Here is a 7094-nt window from a genome sequence, read left to right as displayed (position 1 = left end):
TGTATGACTTAGTCCACATTGCAGCCGGCTTGTGGGAGGCAAGAAACAGCATTCGTGACAGGGGAGGGTTGAATGATACGAAATTGGGATGGGAGAAAATATAGAAAATGGGAGAAAAAGTGGATCAAAAAAAATAAAAAAAATTTATCAGACAACATTTTCATACATTTTAAAATCTAGTTTTTAACATTGTCGAGGAGCCATGATTTGGCTTTTTTCTTAAAATTGTGTCGGCTACTAATGCATTTTAGCTGTGAAGGTAACAAATTCCAATTTGTGACTCCCCAGAATTTAAAAGAACATTTGCCAATATTTGTTGTGAACCTTGGAATACAGAGGTCGGCAATGCAGACCTCTAGACACCATCAGCCTCACTAGAGCAGACCTCTAGACACCATCATAAGACACCATCATAAGCACCTGGCCGTGGGGACAGCGACCGTTAACGCAACATTAACGGCTAATCCTGAAAGAAAGAACAGACCCCCGACTGGCAGAATGGACCGAAATACTTTTTTGTCCCTTATCCTGCTACTCTCGGGAGACGTGTAGCTAAACCCCGGACCCAGCCACGTCAGGACCCCCATCAGGATGCGAACCCAGACGCGACGACTGGGTCTGGCACTACAGGATGCAACGATGGCATCGGGTGCCTACTATCCACCCGACGCCGGAGCAATCAACACACCCGCCGCCGCCGCAGAGGAACACACGGGAGGACGAGACGGGAGTGAAGGTACCGGGGATAATCAACTCGACGGTGGCGCAGGTAGCCGGCAAGCTAACACAGCAAACTACCGGAGCCAGAGGACCCTACCCTTCCCCCACCGAAAGCCACCCGGTCAGCATGACATCACCACAGCAGGGAGCCGGCGGGATGGAATCAACACAGCCCCCTGCTCCCTCCCCACGGAATTTCACCACCCGGGCATCGAGACGGAATCAACACAGACGCTAGCAGATGAACCAGGACATGACTAAGAATTACGCCCTCCAACCTAACAAGGCCACTGGCCATGACAACATCCCCTCCAAATTCCTCAGAGACTCAGCAGCCGCCATCACCCCAGTCATCACACACATAATAAACCTCTCCATAAAACAGGGACACAAAATTGCGAGAGTAACACCCCTGCACAAAAAAGGCAGTAAATTAGACCCAGGCAACTACCGCCCTGTTTCTATCCTTACCTCCATCTCGAAAGTCATGGAAAAAATTATATACGAACAGGTCGAAAAATACCTTGCGGAAAAAAATCTAATCTACGAATTCCAATCTGGCTTCAGAACATCCCACTCCACTGACACATGCCTTCTCTATTTAAACGACCACATCAAACAAGAGGTGGACGTGGGCAAATACTGCGGCATGGTCATGCTGGACCTACAAAAGGCCTTCAACACTGTCAATCACACCATTCTGATTGACAAGCTAAAAGCAATTGGTTTTGATAGTCTATCAGTGAGCTGGATGCAATCCTACCTGGAGGGGAGAGAGGAGATGGTGGAGGTAAACGGTACCCTATCCCCCCCCCCTCACAGTAAGCTGTGGTGTTCCACAAGGAAGCATACTAGGTCCGCTACTGTTCCTAATTTATGCAAATGACATGTCGTCAGCTTGTGACTGCAACTTGTTCCTGTTTGCGGACGACTCAGCCCTGCTGGTCTCTGACAAGAACAAGTTACAGGTTGAAAAAACCCTCAGCTCAGAACTAGGCAAAATCTGCATATGGCTCGCTGATAACAAACTATCATTACACATGGGCAAAACAGAGTCCATTCTCTTCGGTTCAAATAACAAACTCAGCAAGACCGACGGCTTCTCAGTTACAGTGGGTGACAATATTGTCACAAGGAAAGAAGATATTACCTACCTGGGTTCCATCCTAGAGGCAAATCTTTCCTGTGACAAAATGGCATCCAATGTAATAAAAAAAAGTCAACCAACGAACTCGATTCTTGTACCGGATCTCCTCACTACTAAACAAGAATACCCTGAAGACTCTGGCAGGAGCACTCATTCAAGGGTACTACGACTATGCTTGCACCTCATGGTACCAAAGCACCTCAAAGGCGCTAAAAACAAAATTACAAACATCTCAAAACAAACTGGTCAGACTACTGCTTGAACTTACTCCTAGAACCCACCTCACCCCTGCCCACTTTGACAACCTAGGATGGCTTAGAGTAGACGACAGAGTACAGCAACTTGCAATGGGCCTGGTCTACAAGATACACTACACGACCAAGGTACCCATGTACATGTCAAAATACTCCCCAAAGGTCAGTGAATACCACGATCACAACACCAGAGGGAGCTCCACAAATCATGTTAAACCCAGATTCGGCTCAAACAAGGGACTAAACACGTTTCGCAATTATGCTACATCAATGTGGAACGCCCTACCCAAAGCTGTAAAGGAATGTGAATCACTACCCACTTTCAAAAACACTCTAAAAAAACACCTATGGGAGACTGCAATTCAAAACTGGCCCCTGTAAATGTCCTAACACAACCCCCTCCAATGTACAGTAAATTACCAAGTATGGTCTTGTCAATATTCCAATGTACAGTTTTGCTTGTACAGTTGTACAGTGTCCCCCACCCACCCCTCCTACCCAACCTCCCCTCCCCACCCACCCAACCACCTCCAATGTACAGTTTCTACGTCAAATGTACTCTTTTTTCTGGACACTTTTTGTATCACAAACCGTACTGTATTTGCAAATCTGGTATGTCATAAATGTATAGATGTAGCAGTACTGTCAGTGTCTATCTGTATGTCATATATGTTACGATGAATTGAAAATGGGGGACCCTGATGTAAACAAGATGAAAGTCTTTCTCTGGTCTGCATCCCCTTAACAATTGTATGTATTGAGCTGTACTGTACTGTACCCATTCTGCAATCTGTTAATAAAGTTTTCAATCAATCAATCAATCAATCAGCCTCACTAGAGCAGTCCTCTAGACCAGTGGTTCTCAACTGGGGGGTCGCGACCCAAAAGTGGGTCGCGGGGCCATTTTGAGTGGGTCGTGTATGTGTGTAAAAAAAAAAAAAAAAAACAAAAAAAAAAAATATATATATATATATTTTTTTTTTCACTTTTTTTTTTCACTACCTATCTTTGTGAAAGTGGCTTCTCAGCTCTGGTCCAGCTGAAGACAAAGCAGAGCAACAGATTGGACATTGAGCATGACCTCAGAGTTGCTTTGTCTACCATCACCCCAGACTTTGAGACTCTTGTCAGGAGCAAACAACATCCCCAGTTATCTCATTAGTTCCCTGGGATGTTAAGCTAAGGAGTCTACTGAGAAGGATATTATTTATTATTATTATTCTTGTATTTCATTGTGTTTTTAGCCCTAGTTGCACTTTTGTTGCAACCCCAGTTATCCCATTAGTTCCCCCAAACTTAGGTCTGTTATGATAAGCTAAGAAATCTGCTAAGAAGCATAATATAATTTATTATTATTTTATTGGATTTTTAGCCCTAGTTGCACTTTTGTTGCACTTTTTTGTGTTTAGTTCATGTTTTTAACAGTGCATGAAAGATTGTGTATTACTGCATATATATATTTTTTTAATAAATCATAGTGGTTCAAAAATGTGGGTCGCGACTTAATGACTAAGGAACATGTTGGGTCCCGAGGCTAGACCAGTTGAGAACCACTGATCTAGACACCTTCAGCCTCACTAGAGCAGTCCTCTAGACACCTTCAGCCTCACTAGAGCAGTCCTCTAGACACCACCAGCCTCACTAGAGCAGTCCTCTAGACACCTTCAGCCTCACTAGAGCAGTCCTCTAGACACCACCAGCCTCACTAGAGCAGTCCTCTAGACACCTTCAGCCTCACTAGAGCAGTCCTCTAGACACCTTCAGCCTCACTAGAGCAGTCCTCTAGACACCTTCAGCCTCACTAGAGCAGTCCTCTAGACACCTTCAGCCTCACTAGAGCAGTCCTCTAGACACCATCAGCCTCACTAGAGCAGTCCTCTAGACACCATCAGCCTCACTAGAGCAGTCCTCTAGACACCATCAGCCTCACTAGAGCAGTCCTCTAGACACCATCAGCCTCACTAGAGCAGTCCTCTAGACACCATCAGCCTCACTAGAGCAGTCCTCTAGACACCTTCAGCCTCACTAGAGCAGTCCTCTAGACACCTTCAGCCTCACTAGAGCAGTCCTCTAGACACCTTCAGCCTCACTAGAGCAGTCCTCTAGACACCTTCAGCCTCACTAGAGCAGTCCTCTAGACACCTTCAGCCTCACTAGAGCAGTCCTCTAGACACCATCAGCCTCACTAGAGCAGTCCTCTAGACACCTTCAGCCTCACTAGAGCAGTCCTCTAGACACCTTCAGCCTCACTAGAGCAGTCCTCTAGACACCTTCAGCCTCACTAGAGCAGTCCTCTAGACACCTTCAGCCTCACTAGAGCAGTCCTCTAGACACCTTCAGCCTCACTAGAGCAGTCCTCTAGACACCATCAGCCTCACTAGAGCAGTCCTCTAGACACCATCAGCCTCACTAGAGCAGTCCTCTAGACACCTTCAGCCTCACTAGAGCAGTCCTCTAGACACCATCAGCCTCACTAGAGCAGTCCTCTAGACACCATCAGCCTCACTAGAGCAGTCCTCTAGACACCTTCAGCCTCACTAGAGCAGTCCTCTAGACACCATCAGCCTCACTAGAGCAGTCCTCTAGACACCTTCAGCCTCACTAGAGCAGTCCTACAAACACCACTGTGGTCTCACAAAGACCATAGTGTTTCATGGATTTACTGGTACTGGTTGTACCAGACCAGAATAACTGGTATTGATGGGTTCACTGTTGGGTGGGTTTTCTCTTGTTTAGCCCAACTCTGATTTTGATGGCAAAATAAGCCATATTTCTTCATCAATAAATTACATAGTGCAACTTTAATCAATACATACACAATATATATACATACGTAATACATTATAAATAAACTGGGCTTTTTGAACAAGTCTTTATTCATTGCACACATTGACAATGTCGTCATGCAGCAACACACACACATGCAATGGGCGGCACACACAGGAACACACACATGCAACTTTTGGATCGCCGATGAAATTTAGTCTCTGCACTTGACCCATCCCGTCGTCCTTTCCCCCCAGGGGCAGCCCGGAGAAGACATGGGCTGTGGTTCTGCATGTTTTTCCATTGGGTTTATATTCTGGAGGGGAAACCCTTGCGAGCAAGGGGGGAGAACATGCAAATCCACACAGAAAGGCCCGGGAGATACCCCACCTGGGTACCTGGCAACGCGGCAACCTGGTCCCCAAGCAGGGATCGAACCCTGGACCTTCTAGCTGTGAGGCGACTACACAACCTTGCCGCTATATATATAATCATATAACATAACTGTGAAGTGCCACAGATCAACAAGTGACACTCTTGGAAATTGACATCCTGATTCGTATAATATGACCAGTATAATCTTTTATAGACTTTAAAAACTGAACTCTGGAGGATAATGAAATGATGGCTCTACTTATAAAAATGGAAATGAGCCTTTAATGTCTGAAGAAAAGGTGCCTGTTGTCTGTGGGAACAGGCCCGAAATAGGGAGTCAACCTGGCAGCAGGGCCTCTTCTCGGAGCTCTCCGACCGGTTAACCCTTTGTGGGGTCTGAATGAGATGAAAAGTGAAGGGACTTTCCACAGCAGACAATGGGAGTCTGTTCCAGCAAAAATGTTACAATTACTTTTCGAGTTACGGCCTAGTGGAGTAGAAAGGGAGGAGAGCCAGTCCCCACGTACCGTGCACTGACTGGCTGGTGAAATGACATCACGGTGACAGCGCTGTATTTGGACCAATAAGCAGAAGAGATCTGGGGCCCTTTATAAAGGGCAACTGGCCAGATCACAGGCAGATTTTACACTGAGCTAGAGAGATAGGAAGATGTTGCTTGCGGGCACAAGCCGTGCCAGATGAGATGTTTTGTGTTATACTTCTTTTAAACTGTAATGGATATTTCCGCTCAAGTCTTTTTCTGTAACTTTATTGAAATAAAAATGACTTTTTATAATCCATTGAGTTCTTGGACTGATTCCTGCCAGCAATGCCAGCAAATACCAGCCGCGCCCTGATTTCCTCTGAGGTGACTATGTCCTGAAATACAGATTGAATCAATTGACTGGTTAATGCTTTTCAGCTAAAAAATATATATATATATATGTATATGCTATGTACTGATAAGAAATACTATGCATGTAGATGGGTGTTGTTTGCGGGTTCCGGTGTCTCTGTGTCCAGACTGACTCTGTCTTATGTGGGACCTCGACCGTCTGAATCACTGCAGGGTTCAAGACGGTCGGTTCCGCTGACGGAGGAGGAGGAGGACAGGAGGGGCCGGGGAGTGCAAACAATGATTACGTGTTAGTACAGTGGTAATACTTATTAAACGATGAAGTAATATCATCAAGCTTTCAAATGAGCAGTATTACAGACCATTCCTCACAAATGAGGACGGTGATGGTGGATGATATAATAGTTCTCCTAGACAATACATTCGGTTTATTTCAAACAAGAAGAGATTAACAACTCTTCATGATTACATTTCATATCAACTGGATATCACAAGACCAGTGACTTGAAGTAATCTAGACAGAAATAGTAAATTGACTCGAGAACTTGGCGAGTTTAGCACCTCGCCGGGGGATATCGAGCGGCCGCGGGTTTATATCTCGAGTAGGCGATTGAGATATATAGAGGCGACCTGTAGCTTAACAATAACATACAAGAGAAAGAGAGAGGCAGAGAGAGAGATAGAGAGAGAGGCAGAGAGAGAGAGGCAGAGAGAGAGATAGAGAGAGAGGCAGAGAGAGAGGGGCGGCAACGAGAGAGAGGCAAAGAGAGGCAGAGAGAGAGCAGCAGACCGGAGCTGTGACCAGTGCTGTTAGCTGTGACCTCAGGGTCTAATGGATGAAGCTGTTATAGACTAGATAAATAAATGGAACTGAAGCCAGGGTCAACACCTGCTGCCCTGCTGACACACACACACTCTCAGACATGCACGCACGCGCGCACACACACACACACACACACACACGCTCTGTCTCTTG

The sequence above is a fragment of the Notolepis coatsorum genome (genome assembly GCF_963971535.1).
Source record: "Notolepis coatsorum genome assembly, chromosome: 2".
Lineage (NCBI taxonomy): Eukaryota > Metazoa > Chordata > Actinopteri > Aulopiformes > Paralepididae > Notolepis > Notolepis coatsorum.
This window is presented reverse-complemented; position numbering follows the sequence as displayed.